This window comes from Caretta caretta, chromosome 4 (genome assembly GCF_965140235.1).
Source record: "Caretta caretta isolate rCarCar2 chromosome 4, rCarCar1.hap1, whole genome shotgun sequence".
Lineage (NCBI taxonomy): Eukaryota > Metazoa > Chordata > Testudines > Cheloniidae > Caretta > Caretta caretta.
Genome location: NC_134209.1, coordinates 147,911,148 through 147,934,914, shown reverse-complemented (window position 1 = coordinate 147,934,914; position 23,767 = coordinate 147,911,148). Strand labels below are relative to the sequence as shown.

Genomic DNA, 23,767 nt, shown 5'->3' with positions numbered 1-23,767 from the left:
GGTGATAATACCCACCTCAGAGGGGTGTTCTGAAGGTTGGTGATTCTCTGCTTTTTCTGTATCTAGACCCTTCCCCCATCTACTACTCCTGGGGGAATTCTGCACCAAAAACTGAAAATTCTGCACGCAATATTTTAAAATTGTGCAAAATTCTGCATATTTTATTTGTCAAAATAAGACAATATATTCCCTCCAGTTTCAATTATTTTGGTAATTTATTTAAACTACAGTACAACGGATGGAAAATAGGAGTGGGGAGCATTGGAGGAAATCCCCAAGCCCCCTCTGTCTAATGGTAATATAGCTAGTATTGATCCTTTTCTTCTAGTTATTAGTCAACAAATATATGTAGCCATATGCTCAATGTCATAAGCAACCAAAGAGCAAGTGAAGACTGGGGAATCAAACTCACAATTTATATTGGCTCCTGACTATCTCCAGAAAGGTCAGCAGTAAACGGTTCATGGAGCACATTTTGATAGGAAAATTCTTCAGTCCAAAAATGTAGATTAAACATTAAAGCACCATATGAATTTATAAGGCCATACTGTCCTTTACATCCCTCTGGCAATGTAAAGGAGCCTTAAAACTTTTACACCTGTTTTATACTCCTGAGGGAATTCACAAAGACAATGGGAACAATTCACTAAGCAGGCAGGTTGCTACATTCTGCTCTGCCTGAGGGGACAGAGCCTGCCCCATGGTTACCTCCTCAGAAACACCCCAAAGCCCTGCCCCTCCATGCTGAGTGTGCCACAATAGTGAGCGAGAGGGACAGAGTCTCTCTCTCTCTCTCTCACACACACATACATGACTGCCCAGCTTCCCGCCCCCACCCGGTGGTGATTTACATCTCTACCAGCTGCTCTGGGCGCCCAAATTGATCTGCCTGCGCTGCCAGGGAGGTGCGCTTGACCTCTTTTGTGGCTTCCCTGTCAGAAGTCATTTTTTGCGGGGAAGCAAAGACATCTGCGGCGGCCATGAATTCTACGCACGTACAGTGACACAAAATTCCCCCATAAGTAATCTAACCAGGATCTATTTAGCGATATGGGAAGGGCAGTTTGGTTAGGAGCGCTGATGTTTGGGGGTCAAGACCTCCCTGAGCTAGTTCATATCTGTCAAGTGCTTTGAAGATTAAAAACACAGATCCTTCTGTCATTGTTTACTCCTGGGCCCAGTGGGTACTCCCCATCCTGACTTGGTAGCATTTTTCAAAGGGGAAGAACTCTATTATAAAGTGCCAGCAGTGGAGAATCAGGCCCTGGGAGGAGTATTATTTTTGGATTGGCACCAAGTAGCTCTGACTACTTTCTCGACATGTGACCTCAGAAGGGCTCACCTGGAACCAGATTCTGGTCTGTTACAGCTATGCAAACCTGCAGTAACTCTATTGACTTTAATGGAGCTACTCCTGATTTATCCCAGTGTCAATGAGTTGAGAGCAAAGAATAGCATATTGAAATAATAACAACGGATGCCATTGAAAGAGAGCTGTAATTAGATGATAACCTGAACAGGTTATTAGGGAAAAATGGCCTGTGATTGAACTTTATTACTTCTTGCTCTTTTGACTGCCATCGTCCAAGCCAAACTTCACAGTGCTTAATGTCTGATTAAATGTTAAACGTCTCTAGAAATGGCCAATTGAAGTCAGAAGAGAGAGAGCGGCCGCGAAGGCCCCATTAACCCCAATTGATTATATGATAGAAAATGTAATTTACCTTTAAGGCCCTGTCGATCTAAAGGCCTGAAAGTCACTGACGTACAATGGGGTTTTTAATAGTACACTTGTTCCTGGTAAACTTCCATAATCAATTTCCCTTATCCTCGTCTCTTGTATTATCCATTAGAATAATTTTTTCCTCACTCCTGCAGCGAGCGGTTTTGAATTCAAAACTTGTTTTCAACCCTGTGACCTTTTTCGTTTTTAATATGAAGCCTCTGAATAATCATTTAATGTGTGTTATAAATAATTACACATGTACCCAATCAAACCTGAATCTTGGAATTTAATTACAGGGTTCTGCTGCTGTTCCTGGGTGTGTTCATGCTTTTCGGAAGTTAACAGCAGCCTTCAATTGAATTACAGACCTGTGGTGGGATCGAGTTATCTTGGATTACATTTCTGTTTTACAAGATGGGTTATTATTTGGAGTGTGTGAGTGGAGCCTGGAAACAGACTCATTCCAAAGGAAAGAAGGGGGATGGAGGGTGGGGAGCATTGCTTAATTGCTTATTATTATTGTTTATTATCAGCAGTTGGATGCCCTGTGCTTATCTTCTCGGATGTATTTGCAGAGTCTGTCTCAGTTGCTCAGAGCTTGGGATGGGTGCTTTTTTGTCTAGCACAGTAGACTCTACAGAAGAGACTCCCAAACTGTTCTGGCTGGGCCCCTCTTCTCCATGGGAGTCACGGAGCAGCTCCTGCCCATCTGGGGCAGCAAGTGACACACACACACCCCAAGGGGAGCAGGCAGCTCATGGCCAGGGCACCAGCAGGACTTGGCGGCCCCCATTTCTAGAAGAGCCCATAGCAGCACTGAGCAGACCAGGGTCCCTTGTCCTCCCTCCCCTCTGCCCAAAGCCTCTTGCTCCCCACAAGTTTCAGGGGGGTTAAAACAGGCAGGGTGGAGGCCAGACCAGATCAAGGCAGCAGGGGGGGAGAGTGTGCAGGGAGTCCCCAGCAGTCGGGGATGGCAGGGGGTGAGCAGCTGGATGCTGCTGGGTTGGACAGCACTGTGTTCTCCCCTCTCCCCGCCCCCCCCCCATGCCCAAACTGCTGGGAACTTCCTGTGTGCTCTTCTTGCTACTGCCCTCATCTGGCCAGCCACAGCCCTGCACCCCACCTTGCACCTCTCCCCCAGTTAACCTCATTGCACTCCCCTCACAGTTTGAAAACCAATGCATTAAAGGACATAAATAGAATATTACACCCTGTAGAGTGAGAATTTATATCCCTTCCACAGGCAGATTTTAATCCAAAACTCTATTATTATTTATTTTATGGTAGCGCCTTAAGGTCCAAACTGAGATTAGGACCCCATTGTGCTAGGTTCTGTAGACACACATTGCAAGAAACAGTCCCTGCCCTGAGAGTGCATCTTGTAAATCAACAAGAGTGGCAGGCGGCGGAATATGTGATAATATAATTAAAGACTGTATCATATTGCATATCCACAAGGGGGCTGAGTTAAGGTTACACGGGCAGCCTTAATTCTGGAATTTCCTAACTTTTGAGTGCTTGGCTTTGCAACCTTAATAATGTTATTTTAATGTAGGGTTACGGGGAGGGGGATGTTAATGTAATTTCCTAAGATGTTTAAAATAGAAATTCCAGCATGTGAAACCAACATGACTCCCCACATGTGGGACATCAGCAGAGCTGGAACCTTTAGATCCACACCACAGATCTCTGCCTCTTGAGCTAACAGAGTATCTAGTAGCAATAGCAGGTTGTTATCCTCTATATTGACCAGCGCTAGAGGGGGTTGAGACACACACTTTGTCACTGAGCTTCACAGTTGTTTGCTAACAGCAGAGGAACAGTGAGACTCAGGAATTTTGGGTTCCGTGCCAGGCTTTGGACAAGTCTGTGGTCTAATGGTCACAGACCCTTCTGCCCATTCCCTCCAAACTTGACCCCTTCTGCCCCTTTCTCTCTAACCCATCCCTTTCCCAGTCCTGTCTCATATCCCCCACCGGTTCCTCATCCCAGTCTGTGTCCCAGCCCCAGTCTCCTCCTCTCGGTCTCCTCACCTAGCCAGTCCCAGTCTCCACCTTCCTGGGCTCCTCACCCCAGTCTCCCCCATTAGGCTTCCCATCCAAGTCCCAATCTTCCCAGAACCCTGCTCCCGGAACCAGTCTGCCTCCCTGGGCTCCTCATCTCAGCCTCCCCCAACCCCTAATCCCCCCATCCGAGCTCAGTCTTTGCATCCCCTGCCTGAGGCAGGCAGCCAACATGGAAAAGATCAGCCAAAATGGCTCATGTTTGGCAAATTTATAAGCCACTAAAAAGTGGGTCTGATAACAGGAAGTGCCAGGCAATTGAACTACAGCGAGCCAGCTTTGCCTCTAATATAAATGTGATGCCCTTCAACCCGAAATCTCACTGCAAAGTGGCATGAAGAGCACTCTTTGAAGCCCAGTGATTGTACAGAGTCAGAAGAAGGATCAATGGTCCTTTATTCTAGCCAACAACATTCGTCTTCATAAAACTTCAGGGTTTTGGTTTTTTTTTTTTAGCTTTTGCTTTAATGAATTTTGTGACTTGCAGAGAAAACACACTGGGAAAAATGGAGTGGGGGAGGATAATTGAGAAATTGCTTAGCTCTGTATTCATCTTAAAGCACAGAGTGCAGATCGCATAAGCAAGTGTGGAATTATATGTGATTAAAACCTCCCCAGCCTTTGTGAAAACTGGTCATATCCACCACTTAGTCATTCAAAAAAAACTAATGCAACAAAGGAGAAATTAATCATCGAAAAGTCTGCTATAGCTCAAGTTTGACTTAAAAAAAATTTGGAAACCAGAACTAATTATTGACGCTGAATGCGGTGACTCCGTCAGACATTGCAGGGGGTTCACCAAGAGGTGGGCTTCACCGTTGTTCCTTCACCCATCCGTTTTGTACGTGGCAGGGGAGGGAGAGACTCATCACTCACTTCTTGCGTATGCACATTCCAACTTGTGCACAGCTCTACCGGCTTATTCTTGGACTTGCTGAGATTTTTGCAAGCTAAGCAGGGTTGGGGCTAGATCAGGGGTTCTCAAACTGGAGGCCGGGACCCCTCAGGGAGTTGTGAGGTGTCAGCCTCCACCCCAGACCTGACTTTGCCTCTGTTATAAATATAAAGGGAAGGGTAACCACCTTTTTGTATACAGTGCTATAAAAAAATTTTGGCCAGAGGCAAAACTCTTTCATCTGTAAAGGGTTAAGAAGCTAAGGTAACCCTGCTGGCACCTGACCCAAAAATTCTGCTGTGCTTTTGGTTTAAAATGATTTTTGATTTAAAATGATCCCACTTACGCAAAAACAAAAATACACATTTCCTTCAGCACAGCAAATTTTACAAGCCAAAAAAACAAACAAAAAATTTAAAGCATTTTTTAGCTAAATTGCTTGCTAACTTTACACAAGTTAAAAGGCTTGCATTTTTAATCTGGTTTTGGCAAAGGTATTACACAAACAAACAAACCCCTTTGTCCCCCCCCCCTCCAAATTTAAAAGTGTCTTGTCCCCTTATTGGTTATTTTGGGTCAGGTGCCAGCAAGGTTACCTTAGCTTCTTAACCCTTTGCAGGTGAAAAAATTTTGCCTCTGGTCAAAAAAAATGTTTTAGCACTGAATACAAAAAGGTGGTTACCCTTCCCTTTATATTTATAACAGCCTCCAGCATTTATAATGGTGTTAAATATGTAAAGAAGTGTTTTTAATTTAAAAGGGGGGGGGTCACACACACAGGCTTGTTATGTAAAAGGAGTCACCAGTACAAAAGTTTGAGAACCACTGGGCTAGATCATTGCTTGCTTGGAGGAGACCTCTAACCACATAGGTGCTCATTGGAATGGTGATGGGTGGAGAGTCAATGGGTGGCCTGCTTTCCTTGGAGACGTTGCTGATCTTCAGGTGAGTCTTCTCCTGTTGAAGACAATGGGTGTTTTGCTGTTGGCTTCTGAGGGAAAGGGCAGCCAAATGTGCTCTGCTCATACAGATGTTCCAGTGAGTAGAAAATTGCTTTCCAGAGCAGGTGCTGACGGCTGTTCAGCAGATGCAGGAAGCAAGCAGACCCATGCTGCATGGGCTTGTTCACCCCTCCCCTGTGTTTTTTGGCCAGGAGGAACTGGATCTCCCACAGATGCTGGGGTGCACAAATGAATAAGTAACAGCCACCTTCCTGCTGCTGTGGGTGACTCCCATCTTGATGGTGTCTAGCAAGTAATTCTGATTCCAGTTCCTGTGGTATGTGATTGATTCACAGCAGGGCTGTTATCCTCATGGAGCAGAGAGGTAACCAAGGCATGGAGCTTGCCCAAGGTTGCTCAGGGAGTCTGTGGCAGAGCTAGAAAAAGAACCCAGATCTCTTGAGTCCCAGGTTAGCACCTGTCAAGGTTCCTTCCCCACTCTGAACTCTAGGGTACAGATGTGGGGACCTGCATGAAAAACCTCCTAAGCTTATCTTTACCAGCTTAGGTCAAAACTTCCCCAAGGTACAAAATATTCCACCCTTTGTCCTTGGATTGGCCGCTACCACCACCAAACAAATACTGGTTACTGGGGAAGAGATGTTTGGAAACGTCTTTCCCCCCAAAATACTTCCCAAAACCTTGCACCCCACTTCCTGGACAAGATTTGGTAAAAAGCCTCACCAATTTGCCTAGGTGACTACAGACCCAAACCCTTGGATCTGAGAACAATGAAAAGCATTCAGTTTTCTTACAAGAAGACTTTTAATAGAGATAGAAGTAAATAGAAGTAAAGAACTCCCCCCGTAACATCAGGATGGTAGATACCTTACAGGGTAATTAGATTCAAAACAGAGAGAACCCCTCTAGGCAAAACCTTAAGTTATAAAAAGATACACAGACAGAAATAGTTATTCGATTCAGCACAATTCTTTTCTCAGCCATTTAAAGAAATCATAATCTAACACATACCTAGCTAGATTACTTACTAAAAGTTCTAAGACTCCATTCCTGGTCTATCCCCGGCAAAGCAGCATATAGACAGACAGACCAGACTCTTTGTTTCTCTCCCTCCTCCCAGCTTTTGAAAGTATCTTGTCTCCTCATTGGTCATTTTGGTCAGGTGCCAGTGAGGTTACCTTTAGCTTCTTAACCCTTTACAGGTGAGAGGATTTTTTTCTCTGGCCAGGAGGGATTTTAAAGGGGTTTACCCTTCCCTTTATATTTATGACAGCACCCTAAGTACTGGACCATCCTTCTTCTCCCACAGTGGCGATCTAGTGAGCTAATTCCCTGCCCCTCATTTGAGACTGGTTTTGTGGCAGCAATACACCTGCCTTGGGGCACGCACCGCACTGTGGAGGCTGTTTGCCCAGTCAGTCACTCAGGGAGTTGTAAGGTGGAAGCCAGCTCCAGAGGTGAGGGAGGGAAGCATCTATGGAAGACATGAGCACCATATGCAGGAGAAGTATCCGAGCCTGCCTTCTGATCCCACCAACACCTATTCTGCAAGGAGGCACTCCATGTGGGAGTGAGAGTGAGAGATGCAGTGGGGAATATACAGCCAGATGTCGGGTTTTTCTGGCTCCTCAGAAAGTCTGGGGTCAGAACCATTTTCTGAACAGCATCAGGTTCATTTCCTCCTCCCTCTATGACCTTCTGAGGGCTTGGGACTTCTTCAGCATGATTGAGGGGCCAAGGGCATCTCACTTGTTTGTGTATCTAAAACGAGGGACACTTCAGACCATTGGCTGTAAATCTGAGTTCCACAAAGCCCCAGGCCCAGTGCACAATGGTCCGCATGGAGGCTACTGTGCATGAGGCAGTGGAGGGAGGGGAAAGGCTGGGTATGAATATCAGAGGCACCATCACCCGCCTCGATGGAGTGTGTGCTCATATCCCATTCCAAGCTCTACCAGTCACCTCTGAGTCTTTCTGCTCCCTTCAGAAACTTGAGGGCTTCTTAAGAAATGAATAACTGAACCTAGAGATGTTATCTGTAAGGGCTTGAGCTGCAGATCACACGACGTAGATTAGAGGGCAAAATCCTACTTGCTTTATGCACAGGAGTAATCGCCTTCCTCTTGGGCATTGGTTTTACACTGGTGGGACTCTATTGACTTCAGTGAAGTTACTTCTGATTTACACCAGTGTAAATGGGAGGACTCAGGCCCAATATCTTCACCAGGGCCACCCCCAGAAATTTTTGACCATGTACCTGCAGCAGCCCCTGGCCCGAGCACGTCGCCTTCCAGCCTGGCCCTCCCAGATGCAGCATCACTCCCCATCCCAGAGAGGGGACATGAGCTGATGAGAACAGGGCAAGGCCAGGCTGGGCCCCAGGGGGATGCAGACCCACAGCAGTGGCGAGGCAGAACAGCCAACTCGAGTTTGGCGTGGTGACCCCTGTGCAGCGGGTCACAATGCAACTCGCTCAATTTTGGCCCTGCTGCCACACCCCCTGCCATGACGGAGGGGCTGCTGGGCCGGAGTTGCATAGGCAGTGGAGTGCGGCCATTGGTGCTCCTTCCCGCAATTGCCAATGGTAAACACTGTGGTCTTCACTAAGCCTATAGCAGTGAGGAGAGAGGAGCAGAATTCACATGCTACTGTGTGATTTGATCCATCTCTCACTTACCCAGGTTTGCCTCTATTGACTTCAGGAGAGTTATTCCTGGTTTACATTGGGGTGAGATGAGATGAGGTTCTGCTGTTATATATTTTTAACACACACACACGCATCTCAAGACATCTTAAAGAATCACAAATTAGTTATTCATTAATATGATGATGTGCTGATAGGACCTTCCATCCCAAACCATTTCATACATTTTATACACACTGCATCATTAAAATGCGCCCACCTCTGCAATGGGGAACAGCCAGCCATTTCAGCAGAGGACCTGCTGCACCGTTAAGTCCTGGTGCTGGGGTTGTAGGACAACAGGACAAATCTCTACTCTTATGGAGAGCACTGTGAGATGTTTTAATGTCCACAAAAGTAGGCAGGACTTGGGTTCTAACAGTCTCACCCAAAGACCCTATCTAGATAAACTGAGTTCTGGTTCTTTAGACTAGTTGTACCTTCTTCTGATACCAGTGTTACCCCTCTGCTGAAAAGTAGTAGGTGTCCGGGATCTTGCAGGTCAGTTTCGCAGTAAAGGAGAAATCAGTGATGCATTCTGGGTATATTCTTAGTGTAACTTGTTTTATTTACACGTGTACATCAGTCCTGGAACAGAAGTGGTCAAGCAGCATGCAGGGCTCCCAGGAATCTCAGCCCAACACCCCCATCTGATTCCCAGGGAGTCTGCCTCAAGAGTTGACTCTAATCAGAGGCCAAGGCAGAGAGTAAACTCTCTTGTTGCTCACACTGCTCCCTTTCCATAGACTTTATCTCTACACAGAAGCTTGCCCCAAACTAACAACTCATTAGGTCTCTTTGAGACTGAAAACGTGCTCACACACTAAGAAAAAGGACTTGAAAGACTATGTGTAACAGTTGACCTGGTGATGCCTGTCATAACAGTATCCTGGAAGGCTGAAGTGCAGAGTCACCCATGCCAATATTTGAACAAGAAGCTAAATATTCCAATATAAAGGACTTACTGTGCAAACTTACTCATGCTGTCCTGTCAAGCTACTTATAAGGAGTAAGGAGTCATGGTAGAAGCAAAATCTTACTCCCTCTTGGTTTGACGGCAGAGTTCAGCCAAGCATACAAATGCTATACATAGGAAGAACAGGGATAATTTTTAACAGGGAGGCTGATTAACCACTGGAACAAACTACCCAGGGACGTGGTGGATTTTCCATCTCTTGATGTCTTAAAATCAAGACTGGGTGCCTTTCTGGAAGGTGTGCTTTAGTCAAACAGAGTCATAAGGCTCATCCCAGAGGTAACTGCGTGAAGTTCTCTGGCCTGTGTTACACGGGTCTGATGGTCACTTCAGCCCTTAAAATGTCTGAAGCGTTGTTCAAAAGAGTTGACTTTGTGTCCTGAAATTACATTCCAAGCATGTTGCAGGAGACGAAAGGGGATGCTCATTGGGCTCGCCTCTTCTGAGTGGCGGAAGGGAAGAGAGGGTGAAATAACACAACTCCCATTGACTCCAGTGTGGTCAGGATTCTACCTATGGTTCTTACAGCCATTAAAGGAAATGAGATCTGAAACGCAGATTGGCCTCAATGGGATTGCTCACACGTTTAAATTTAAGTGTGTGCTTAAGTGCTTGCTAGACCAGGGCCTACAAAATGTAATCCATAGACCTGAATGAGCTGTAAATGTAACATAGATCTGAGACAGTGTAATGCGTAGAAATGGAGTGAGCTGTATTGCTGAACAGAACATGATTCATATCAGCATTTCCCCGCATGTCAGCAGAAACATTCAAAAATCAAAGTGGACTGCTTGACACTTTTCCCGAACATCATTTTCATGTCTTCCTCCCTCTATAAATTTGTCAACGCCCCACTTTCTGCTGGGTAAAGAAGCAGAACCACAGAAGGAAAGAGCATTTTATTTCTTATCTGATAAAGAATTTGCTCTACTTCTGAATGAGCTTTTTTTCCACACTGCATCTTCGCGCATGGGGCCACATCACATTTAGAAAAAGTTAACCCCTGGGATGTCGCTTTCCTCCTAGAACCTGAGAGGATCAGCGCATTCCCCCGCGTAACAGCATTCTTCTCAAGAGCTGCTGAGAGGGAAAGAGGCCTGGCCTGCACCTAGAACTTAGGTTGACCTCGCTATGTTATTCAGCAGTGTTGGAAAATTCACAGCCCCTGAGAAACTTGGCGAAGCTGATCTAAGCCCCAGTAGAGATTCTGCTAGGTTGAGGGAAGAATTCTTCCACCAGCCTAGCTGCTGTCTCTTGGGGGGATGGTTTTACTACAGCAACCGAAAAAAAAAAAATCCCTTCCATTGCTGTACCAAGTGTCTACGCTACAATAGCATAGAAAGGGCGTAGAGTAGAAAGGGCGAGGAGGTGTACAGGGAAGCCACACATTTCACTGCTGTTTGCTCACTTACATCCTCGCGGTCTCTTTAGAACACTCACACTCTCGTGGCATGCAGAGTCAATTGAGATGCGGGGGATGCATGTGTCTAAGGAGGCTTTAATCCCAAAAGATCCCAAAATGCTTAGCTATGCCAGTTAGAATAGTTGCTTGAAAAAACTCTGTGATGGATAGGCTGATAAAGCAATCCACTTAGAGCTCAGCCTGTGAGACCTAGATACATTCACTTCACTTCCCGTGTCTTCACTTCACTTCCCCTGTGTCTTCACTTCACTTCTCCTTTGAGGAGGGAGCAGCATCTCCTACACCTTTCCATTCCTTCCTTGGCTGCTTCCTCCTGTCAGCCTGAGGATCCATCAGGGCTCAGGTTGAGATTTTCAAAGAGCCTAAGGATGTTTGGTGCCTGTTAATGTTCAGTACGTTGCCCCCACTCACTGGAGTAACCTACCACATCACAATCTTCAATGCATTTATCCTCCCGATACCCCTGTCAGGCAGGGCTACTATGCCCATTTTACAGATTGGGGAACTGAGGCACACAGAGACTGGCCTGGTCTACACTGGGGGGGGGGGAATCGATCTAAGATACGCAACTTCAGCTACGAGAATAGTGTAGCTGAAGTCGACGTATCTTAGATCGATTTAGAATCACTTACTTCGCGTCCTCGCGGCACGGGATCGACGGCCGCCGCTCCCCCCTCGACTCCACTTCCGCCTCTCGCCGCGGTGGAGTTCCGGAGTCGATGGCAGAGCGATCGGGGATTGATTTATCGCGTCTACACTAGACACGATAAATTGATCCCCGATAGAGCGATCACTACCCGCCAGATCGGCAGGTAGTGTAGACATGGCCTAAGGCCCAGTTGATTTCAGTGGAAGTTAGGCGCCGAAATACCTTTGAGGATCTGCGCTTAAGAGGCTTGCCTTAGATCATACAGTAAAGATTGTGGTAGCACAGAGAATTGAACAGAGCTACCCTCCATTGTACACTGTGCTCTAACCACTAGCCCATCCTTCTCAACTTCCTTTTGCCCAGTTTCTATTGCATTTCAGACCCCCCACCCTTTGAAAATGCCAGCCTCTGCTTTTATAGTTAGCCTGGGTCATGCTCTTTTTCATTCCCTGAGTGGGTGTGTCTCTCTCTCTCTCCTACACTCTCTGTGTTCCCCAGACTGGCATTGCCTTGAGTTCCCAGTGCCCTCGGAAGCACAGCTCCCCATCCCAAAGAGGGTTTCACGGTAAACGCCTGGCGACAGATGTTCTCTAGCATCCCCCATGTCCTTGGAGACGGGCTTTGTCAGAATGCTGTTCCTTTTCCTCCGGCTGGCTGGCTGGGGTTGAGGAATGAGAGGGAGCTGCCAAAGGAAGGAATTGTGTGCCCAGCATGTGGGAAGGGAAGTGCTTAGGACACTGCTAGAGTGAGTCTCCTGGAACCTCTTGCCTTGAGCTCATGAAGAGGTGTTTTCACACTGGAGTAAGCATGGGAAGAGAGAATGCTGCAGCCAAAAGCAAACGTGCTCGGCCAGTCAGTCCCTTAATTTCCTTGGCTATTGTTTCATAGAATCCAAGGCCAGAAGGGACCACAGTGATCATCTGACGTGATCTGCTCGATAATACAAGCCAGAGAACTTCCCTGAAATAATTACTGTTTGAACTAGAGCCCGTCTCCTAGGGAAAAAAATCAATCTTGATCATGGGCGGCAGGTGAAGCCCCTCTTCGGGGAGGCTAGCCCGCTGGCCCTGCCCCTTCCAGCCTAGTATTCTTTCCCCTTTCCCCCGTGTCGGAGAAGCCCCAAGCCGCCCTTTCCTCCCACCCCCATGGCCGGAGGAGCCCCGTGCCGCCCTCCCCCCACCCCACTCACGGTCGCAGGAGCCACATGCCCCAGCTGCACTGGGAACCCCCCGCCCCGGCACCAGGCCGCCTGTCCCAGCCCTGGGATGCTGCACCCCCCAGCACCACCCCGGGCTGCTGGGCCCCACAGCACTGGGCCGGCCCCAGGGCCTCCAAAGGCTGCTGGCCTGACACCCCCCGCCCAAGCCAGCCCCAGGGCTGCCCCTGGCCCCCGCTGTGCCTGAGCTCCAGGCCACCGGCTGGAGCAGAACCCTGCCAACCTCAGGGTAGAGGGGAAGGGGAGAAGGGCCTCAGGGCAAAACCTGGGCAGGGCGACGGCTTGGGTCAGGGGAGGCTGATCCTGCCCTGGCCTTTGATACCCGCCGCCCATGATCTTGATTTAAAAATTGCCAGTGATAAAGAATCGACTGCAACCCTTGGCAAGTTCTTCTAATGGTTAACTACCCTCACTGTTAAAAATGTGTGCCTTCTTTCCCATCTGCATGTGTCTAGCTCCAATGTCCAGCCACTGGATCCTGTTATATCTTTGCTAGATTGAAGAGCCCATGATCAAATATTTGTTCCCCAGGAGGTGAAGGCGCCCTTTAACCTTTGTTAAGCCAGCTGTGCTTGCTTCCGAGCGTTTCCCCCACTCCTTTATCCTGGATTCTGCCTGCTGCCACATCCAGCGGTGAAGTTATCTTGTATTTGTGTCAGACTCTGTGTCCTGAGATGTCACTGATGGAGCATTATGACATCACAGCCGGAAAAAACAGCCTGAGAAGCAGGAAGCCTTGGTTAAAACATGGGATGATGGCCCTAGTTGTTCCACACGCAGGGACTGACCCCAGGTCACGGGAGTGGGGAAGCAGGTGCTTCTGCTGCTTGAACTAAAGAGCCCAGTCCCTTAATTCAAAAGCAATAGCAGACTCAGAAACAAATTCATGTGGGCCATCCACTAGTGGGAGACAAAGACCCGAAAGGCCAAAACTATAACTGGGGTCAAAAAAGAATTAGGCAAGTTCTTGGAGGTTAGGTCCATCATTGGTGATTCGCCAAGATGGTCAGGGATGCCACCCCATACACCGGGTGTCTCTAAATCTCCAACTGCCAGAAGCTGGGATGGGGGGTGGATGACTTGAAATTACCCTGTGCTGTTCATTCCCTCTCAAGCATCTGGCACTGGTCAGTGCCCGAGACAGAATACTGGCAGGTTGACTGTGCATTGTGTGAAGAAATACTTCCTTATGTAAGTTTTAAACCTGCTGCCTATTCATTTTATTGGGTGATCCCTGGTTCTCGTGTTGTGTGAAGGGATAAATCACATTTCTTTATTCACTTTCTCCATACAGCTCACGATTTTATAGACCCCTATCATATCCTACCTTTATTATCTCTTTTCTAAACTGAATAGTCCCTGTTTTTTTTAATCTCTCCTTAGATAGAAGCTGTCCCATCCCCCTAATCATTTTGGTTGCCCTTCTTTGCACCTTTTCCAATTCCAATACACCTTTTTGTTGGGATTCTGAGATATTTCAAGGAGAGAGTCTGGGGGGGAACAAGATGGGAGGAGACAACTCTCCAAAGCTCCCAGGCAGTAGAGGTGAGAACATCGGAGTGGATGTGAACTGCCAGAAACATGAGACTCTTCAGGGAGAAGACTCAGCTCAGTGACTTCCAGGGAGCAGGAACTTCTGAGGTGGCAAGTCCCAGCGAGAAGGCCTGAAAAAGACAGTGGGCCTGAAGGCAGGGCTATAAGGAAGGGGGAAACCCTCAGAAAGGCCTGGAAAGACTCTATGGGGAGAGCTGTGTAGAAGCTGAGAACCATTATAAACTTCTAAGACTGAGTGAGCCTGAAGAAGTATTGAGTATTTTATGGTAATAAACTACCCCCAGAAGAGGAGTGGTGTTCTGAGAACAACGGATGCGGCCGTTTGTTGGTGACTGTTGGTGACTGTTGATGGACTGTAAACGGAGGCAGTGGATGGGTTTAATGCCAGGCAGGAGAAGCCCCTACTGCATACCTAAAATTGAAATTGAACAGGAACACCAACACTAACTACCCCTTCCGGCTCCAAAAAGTGCTGTGGCATTTTTAATTTGACCCTGAAAACAGATGGTGCATACGGAACTGAGCGAGTTTGGAGGTGATATGTTTGTCCGCATCTCACAAACATACAGAAGTGTTGTTATCACAACTGTCCGCCAGACATTTAGAACCGCTCCTCAAATCCTGAGAGGGCGAGGGTGAAAGATCAGTGCCCATCCCTGGCAGGTTGCCAATGTTCCGCTTCACCCGAAAGACAGCACCTGTCTGAAGCATTGGGCTGGTTTTGACTCGCAAGGAAGAGCGCTAGATCATGAGCATCGCTTCCCACAGCATCCGGGCTTCCCCGATGCTCTAATAAAGTGTAGACCAAGCTCAGTTTGTGCAATTTGATACGGTCGCAGCATGCATTGACATGGAAGCAGGACAGTTTCAGTCACCAGCAAATGTGGGGAGAAAGATTATGACAGTGAAGAGACTGGATCTGGATTTTGAGATTGACACAGTACGTTGGAGAACTTGCTCAGTATAAGTTCTTACAAGGTCCTATAGAAATGTACACTAGGGAGGGTCCCAGGGTTGTGCTGGGCAAACCTTTTTTTGGTGAAAAATGCATATGAGGTGACACCAACATGTTTGGTGAATTTATGTTGGTTTTGCTCAATGGTTCGTACAAAAAAATATTCTGAAAGAGTCAAAATATTTAGCTTTGACATTTTCTTCGGGGGGAACAAAATCCCTTTTTGTTTTGAAACGTCCTTCAATTTTATTGTTAAAAAGTCAAACATTTTAAAAGAGTTAAAACTGAAATGAAACATTTTATTTCCAATCAAAGCCGTCTTTTTGCTTGTTTATTTGACTTTTCAATTCAGGTAAAAAAATTCTGAAAAATCTCCTTTTCGCTTGGACCAAAAATGAGGGTTTTTTTGGAACTGTCCATGAACAGAAAAAAATCATTATTCTCTCAGCTCTATCCCCCAGCTCTGCATGAAAGTGGAACAGCTCCATGGAGCAGCTAGAACATAACCCAGGTGAGGCAGAGCTAGCATAAGGCAACAATCAGGCTCACTGCAAAATAAAATTTGAGATTCTTTAGTCCATGCACTAATGAGACAGGCAAATGCCCTGCTGGGTGGCCAGCAGCCAGGAGAAATGCATCTAACATGTGTCCGCTGAAGTCTGTCAGGGAGAAAGAAAAGACCTTGAGCTGGACTGTATTCGATCCTTGTACACAATGAAGCTACCAGGGAGTGTGTTTCTTACGTTGGTGTCTGGAATAAAGAATCCTGATTCATATCCTGCGTGAGAAGGTGGGGGAGGTAATATCTTTTATTGGACCAACTTGTGTTGGTGACAGAGACAAGCTTTTAAGCTTACACCGAGCTCTTCTTCATAACCTGCATGTAACAGATGAGTAGCTGCATCGAGCCGGGGGCTGCGTTCAAGTATCCTTCTTGGACTAAGACCCAGCACAGACAATGCTTTGAGGTAATGCCACATCAGTATCCGATGGTCTGAATGTAACTTTGCAGGGGAGCCTCTGAGAACTTGTCTGATGTCAGGACATCCCTACATGGTTTAACAACTACCTGTGGCTCTCGCCACATGAGCTAAGCAGGGTCAGATCTGATCAGGACATAGAACGGGAAATGTCAGGGAAGCTACAGGTGCTGCAGAAAGCGATGCTATTGGTTCAATAGAGGGCGCTCTTCCCCCTGTGTCTGTACTGACCCTGTCTTTGCATGATGCTCGGTAGATCTGTGGTGGTACAGGTGCTATCACTTGTTATATCTTCCAGGGTAAAAAAACCACATAAAGCCCAGTGGATAAAGCACGGGACTTGCATTATCCCAGCTCTCTCGGACTTCCTGTGTGACCATGGGCAAATCATTGCACCTTTCTATGCTTTTCCTTCCCCATCTGTAAAATAGGAATAATGATAGTTGCTTCCTTTTTGAAGTGCTTTGAGATCTACAGATGAAAAGCGTTATGCAAGATAGGGATTATTAATCTCAACACATGTCAAAGGCTTGAGTCTCCATCCCCTTGCATCGTTTGGAGTTCTTCATGTCTCCATTTGCAACGGTAACATCCTATACGCCCTTTGAAGAGGTGTAAATCATAGAATCATAGAATATCAGGGTTGGAAGAGAACCCAGAAGGTCATCTAGTCCAACCCCCTGCTCAAAGCAGGACCAATTCCCAGTTAAATCATCCCAGCCAGGGCTTTGTCAAGCCTGACCTTAAAAACCTCTAAGGAAGGAGATTCTACCACCTCCCTAGGTAACGGATTCCAGTGTTTCACCACCCTCTTAGTGAAAAAGTTTTTCCTAATATCCAATCTAAACCTCCCCCACTGCAACTTGAGACCATTACTCCTCGTTCTGTCATCTGCTACAATTGAGAACAGTCTAGAGCCATCCTCTTTGGAACCCCCTTTCAGGTAGTTGAAAGCAGCTATCAAATTCCCCCTCATTCTTCTCTTCTGCAGGCTAAACAATCCCAGCTCCCTCAGCCTCTCCTCATAAGTCATGTGTTCCAGTCCCCTAATCATTTTTGTTGCCCTTCGCTGGACTCTCTCCAATTTATCCACATCCTTCTTGAAGTGTGGGGCCCAAAACTGGACACAGTACTCCAGATGAGGCCTCACCAATGTCGAATAGAGGGGAACGATCACGTCCCTCGATCTGCTCGCTATGCCCCTACTTATACATCCCAAAATGCCATTGGCCTTCTTGGCAACAAGGGCACACTGCTGACTCATATCCAGCTTCTCGTCCACTGTCACCCCTAGGTCCTTTTCCACAGAACTGCTGCCTAGCCATTTGGTCCCTAGTCTGTAGCAGTGCATTGGGTTCTTCCGTCCTAAGTGCAGGACCCTGCACTTATCCTTATTGAACCTCATCAGATTTCTTTTGGCCCAATCCTCCAATTTGTCTAGGTCTTTCTGTATCCTATCCCTCCCCTCCAGCGTATCTACCACTCCTCCCAGTTTAGTATCATCCGCAAATTTGCTGAGAGTGCAATCCGCACCATCCTCCAGATCATTTATGAAGATATTGAACAAAACCGGCCCCAGGACCGACCCTTGGAGTACTCCACTTGATACCGGCTGCCAACTAGACATGGAGCCATTGATCACTACCCGTTGAGCCCGACAATCTAGCCAGCTTTCTACCCACCTTGTAGTGCATTCATCCAGCCCATACTTCCTTAACTTGCTGACAAGAATACTGTGGGAGACCGTGTCATATAACTCCACAGGGTGAAAAGGAATTGGATAGGGGAGACTTGGCCCCTATAGGATGGCGGGATGGAGTCTCATGTCAGTGTACACATATGAGAATTCAGCGAACGCTATCAATGAAGGAGTATGTGGGAGATCAGGCCGGTGCAAGAACCGCAAACACAGTTGCATGTGGGACACACACAATTTGTCCATGACCATTGCAGATTGTTGTATCCTTGCTTCGCGCTGTTCATGTTTTTCGCGTGTGTTAATAACTGCTTGGAAGCTGGGCGTAATGGCAACATGACAAATTTACCTCCACCTTGCTCTGTCATGCGTTGTTGCTTCCCAGGTACTGGGCTCAACCTGACATAGAATCATAGAAGATCAGGGGTGGAAGGGACCTCAGGAGGTCATCTAGTCCAACCCCCTGCTCAAAGCTTTCAAGTTTGACTTCAGTGTATCTTTATATCATTTGTACTCACCACCATGAGAGCAGGTGCCTCACTTTAACCAACCACAAAATATGGCCTTGTGGGTTCTTGAGTTGGCCATATGAACAAGATGCCTAGACCAACATAGTTGGAGCTGTTATGAGCATGCTTTGAATGCTGGACATCTGACAACAATTAAGGATTTAGGTGTTAGGAATCTTGTCCTACAATTTGACCCTGCAGACAGCATGAAGATGGCGCATCTGGAACTGATATGGTGGTGATATGTTGTTAGCACAACTGCCCAATAGACATTTAGCTTCGTGTTTATTCTGAGACCCCAATTGTTGCAAAAGCAGCCAACAACATTCCAGATGCCGAGCTCGCCTTGGCTGTGCGAGGGGTAATTCCGTAATCCGTTGTGGCACTCTGTGCTGGCATGCTCCATCGGCAACAAAACTTACCCACAGACTTGAGAGGAATGGTGGTGGTGTTAATAATTGGGTGGGCGTGTGTATCCCTGGCAAGTTCAGTACACTCTTTGGTTTTCTTTAGGCTAATTGTGAAACCAAAGCGGTTAACTGCATGAGCAAAGAGATGAGTTATAAATAGAATGTCATTGATCGATTGAGTGAGCAACCAGTGCACGGTCATCAGCACATAAATGTTTTTTCTCCAGGTGTGTGAGGATCCATCATGCCAAATTCTGGGCATGCAGGTACTGAGCCCAGATCCTTAAAGGTATTTAGGCGCTTAATTCCCATTGACTTCAATGGAGGAGAGGGCCCAGATCCTTAGAAATATTTAGGCACCTGGGAATAAGAAAGCATGGATAACTGGTGTTGTCTTGTAATCCTGGCTGAAAAAGTTTTGCATTCACGCGTGTTGCTCTTCATAGTACTTGGATCACTCATGCATGGCACTACCCTGGTTAGCCCTGTGTGGAGCGGATCTGTCAACAGCAAGAACTGAACATAGGACCTTTCAAGAGTTTCATCTAAAGCCTGTGGAAGTCAATGAAAAGCTTTCAATTGGTTACAGTGGGCTTTGGATCAGAGTCCTCTAACCACTTGTGCTAAAGGGGTCATTTCATTAGTTGGTAGAAGTAGTTAACTATCTTCTATGTGGTCCGGCCACTAGGGGGCGAGGGACACACTTAGCAAGTGTGATAGCATTTGTTGTGCTAGGCGCTGTACGAATGCAGAACAAAAAGACAGCCCCACCCCAAACAGCTTACAATCCAAGTCTAAGACAAGAGCCGGCAGCTAGGTACAGACAGACCAGGAAATCATGAGACAGCATTGGTCAACTTGATGGGCAGTGGTCTCAGGACAGCAGCAGCCTAAATGCTGCTGCAAACCCTCTTTCGTTGTACAAGCTCCTGCTGCTGCCCCAACCGGCTGGTGTTGCTCTGAGAACCTCATGAGTTTGGTTGCTGAGCCACTCTCACCAAAGAATTCTGAGCAACACGTCTCCCTGCCCAGGAGGATTGTTAGTAACAGCCGACCAAGCTGTCCTGTGTAGCCGTTTCATTATCTGCGTGTTTTGTTCTGGAGTTTAAAGCCTGTGTTTACACCAAATCTCTAATTTCACCGAGCGCTACTCCTAACAATCATTATCAATCAGCGTCCACTTGTGTTGGCTGCTCTGACCTAATTCAGTAAAACAATCAGCCAAGCAGCATGAGCCATGCAATGTGTACGGCGGGGGTGGCTATAAAGAAATACTTGAGTGTGCAACAGTCTCCCAGAGGGGACTGGTGGAAGCTCCAGCAAGTGGATAATTTAAAAGTGGGCTGGACACCGCACTGGAGGAAGTTCTGGGAACAACCCTTCACTGGTTCACTTTCACAATGTGAAAGGGGCCTTACATGTTGCTGGTTCTGTTGTGCTTTTCACAGCATACTAGGGAGCTGGTGTATTTCATGTCTGTCTTTGCATAATAATATGTTTCTCAACAGTCCCTTTCATGACAAGGCAACCTATTCATTATTTTTGTACACCACCTTCAAGTATTTGGTATTGTAACAAATCATTAGCTGACGACCCCTGCAGGGGGGTCACAATACGCTGCTCGTCACAATAACTGTGAGCTTCACGAGCCAAATCCTCTTGCCTCTAGCACTTATGCTAAAAGAGACTCTCTCGTAGCCTTAGCAGTATGGTGACTATGACACAAAATTGAGCAATACTGATTCTCTTTGTTCAGGGCAGTGCACTCGATGCACATGAACCAATCATGATAGCATCATCATTATTCCACCGGCACATGTGAAATGAACAGTTGCTGTCTGTAAAGGGCTCTGTCCTCATGTACACATGAGCACCTGACCACACAAATTGACATACACAAGCTACAAATGTAATCTTAACATTGGTAACGACAATACAGATGAGCCAGGTAACTTCACAACTGCATGACTGCATCCTTGGGGGACCAATATTTGGTGTCTGTGTGTTTCCCCCTCCTCCCCCCGTTTTGTAGTTCTCTTCTCCACGTTTGACCATTTTTTTGGACCTTTCTGAATAAACGGGAGGTTAGTTTTCCAAATATTAAGTATTTTGCTGCTAATAGACATATCAGTATCCACTAACCAGTTTGAATTTCACGGTTGGTATATGAAAACCAGGATCGTCTAACGGGCTGTTTGGTGGCCCTTCCATGAGACCGGTTGATAGTGTTAGCCCAGCTCCCACTAGGCAGGTGTCCACACTACAAAACTTCCAGAATGAGCTGGGAATCTTGGTGGGATGGGGCTGGAGACTCACAGCACCCTTTGGACCTGCAAATCAGAGTGGAGGCATGTTGCCGGGGGTAGGTGTCCATGGATAAACAGAGGACTTCAGGATCTTGTGCTTTCTGGCTTCTCTCATCAACGCTTGAGTGAATTAAGTAAAAGCCTTTCAATTAAACTAGAAAGACAGTAAAAGGCTACTGCCACCTAGTGGAGGATTTGGGTGACCATTTTCCTCTGAGCAGGGCAGGAAAGCTACTCTGATGTGAGGTCAGAAGGCAATCCGAAATCAAAATCAGGTCGGATATATTATATAGCCATATACAGGATGTGAAAATAAACTTCTGACCCCACCTGTCCACAGTAACAGTGTGGAATTGGCACTAAGAAAAGGGAATAATACAGGCAAAAGGGCTTTCAAAATACACAAATAAAGAGAGAAGGGAGCTGAAAGTTCTGCTACAACAAAGAGGCAGCAGGAAAAAAAAAACATATCCGTGGCCCAAATGCCAGTGACCTGAATTTGGCACTCACATACCATGGTGATGGGCAGCAGTGTACAAATCATTAGGTAGAACTGTGTTGAGAGAGACCCCTCAAAGAACATGGTGAAAGCAAGACCGTGAACTTGCTCATCCTTGGCAAGGAAGATCTGATTTAGTGCGTGCAGATCTGGTCGCCCCATCTCAAAAAAGATATATTGGAACTGGGAAAGGGCAAAACAATGATTAAGAGTATAGAACACCTGCCATATGAGGAGAGATTAATAAGACTGGGGCTTTTCAGCTTGGAAAAGAGACGACTATGTGAGGGATATGGTAGAGGTCTATAAAATCATGACTGGTGTGGAGAAAGTAAATACAGAAGTGTTATTTACTCCTCCTCAGAACACAAGAACTTGGAATTACCAAATGAAATTAATAGGCAGCAGGTTTAAAACAAACAAAAGGAAGCATTTTGTCACACAGTGCACAGTCAACCTGTGGAACTCTTTGCCAGAGGATGTTGTGAAGGCCAAAACTATAACAGGGTTCAAAAAAGAACTAGATAGGTTCATGGAGGATGGGTCCATCAATGGCTATTAGCCAGGATGGACAGGGATGGTGTTCTTAGCCTCTGTTTGCCAGAAGCTGGGAATGGGCAAAAAGGGATGGATCACTTGATGATTCCCTGTTCTGTTCATTCTCTGTGGGGCATCTGGCATTGGCCACTGTCGGAAGACAGGATACTGGGCTTGAAGGACCTTTGGTCTGACCCAGTATGGCCATTCTTATGTTCTTACATCCGTTTCACTCATGGGCAGGTTAAGACGCATCATCCATATTGTAAGATACAGAGATTTTTCTCAGAGAGACTCTTTTTTTACATTGTATAAAATGACTCCTGAGGGCCACACTTGGGGAAATGTGACGTTATGTTGTCTCACCAGCAAAGACACCGCTAACAATAAAAATCCCCGGATCCTTTAGTTATTAAATGACGTGATTATAGAATGGGTCATTTGTAACATCCCAGTTAAAGTAGCTTCCAGTTCCGGCATCGTAAACAGAAAGCACCAGCACTCGGGGCACTGATCTGTAAATATTGCTCCTGGTCTCTCTGTTCATGTGAATGGGTCTCAGCTTGAGAACATATTCACTTTATATTTTGTAGGCAAATGTTTCAATCTGCGAATGTTTGATTTATTTTAAGTAGGCTCCCAAAGTACCGTACAGTCTTTGCAGATTGTCTGTGTTTATACCCAGCATGGTTAGTCTCTGCTGGAGTTCATACTGGGTCCCACCATCCATTCCAACCCACCTTTGCCAGTTGCTCATGTGACACGGACTAATTCCTTTTGGGATGAAATTTTGCACATTTTGTCTTAGCTCTAAAGTCGCCACACAGGGAGCGAGATGAGTTAGGTGCGCTGAGTGTGATCCTATCTGAAACCGCAGGTACGTCCCCGGGGCAGCTAGCCAGTCCCCCATCCCCCCGGTGCAACCGCAGTGATGCTGCTATTTTTAGCAAGCTGGCTTGATCAGAGGTATTGTGGGTACGTCCCCAGGAGCTGGGAGGTACACCTCCCACTGCGATGTAGACATACCCTCAGAGGGGAAAACTCGAGACCTGCCTGCCCTCTGCCAAGGCACTGGAAATGATCGAACCAGGCACTAGCCCTGGAGCAATCCTAATGGCTAGCTAGTGACAAACTGGCCTGCCCCTGGAACATACGCTGACCCAGTCATCGCACACCTGGGGCTTGCCCGCTGCACATCCAAACCTCCCCGCGGTTACTGAGGCTGCATTCACCCAATGCCTTTTGAACCTTTGGAGAATTTTCCCATCTGCGACCCCACTGAATGCGTGAGAGCGAGAACACATGCATGCGAAGGGATCTGAGTCTCCTCTCCTCCCACGTACGCTGCTGCCCTCCCCATGGCAGGCAAGGCAGCCGCACCACACTCAGCTGCTGGGAGACAGAGGGGAATCAGCAGCAATTCAGTAGGTCTGTCCATGCAATGGATTGCCAGGGCACCGAGCCTTACAGGGCTGATCCACTGCCTTTCATCTGGGATACTACAGTCAAAAAGCCAGATTTTACACTGGTGTAAATCGCCTTTGACTTCAGTGGAGCTCTGCGATTTCCATGGGCCACAAAATAGGGAAAGAAGGCATAGCCTCGGTTCATTCCTGGGGCTTTCCCTCTGCCAATGTGGGGCAAAGGGGGCATGTTGCCCGCCCAGTTCCCGTGTAGGTGAATCTGTAGAGCTGCATGGGCAGCTTTGGGAGGCTGTGGGGAGGTGTT

The 23,767-nt window shown here is 46.9% G+C and overlaps 1 protein-coding gene across 1 annotated transcript in view; it reads left to right on the top strand.

Moving 5' to 3' along the window:
* The window catches only part of GFRA4 (GDNF family receptor alpha 4), a 131,065-nt gene that overhangs the window by 60,227 nt on the left and 47,071 nt on the right, over nt 1-23,767 (top strand). The gene's annotated exons all lie outside the window — the stretch shown is intronic.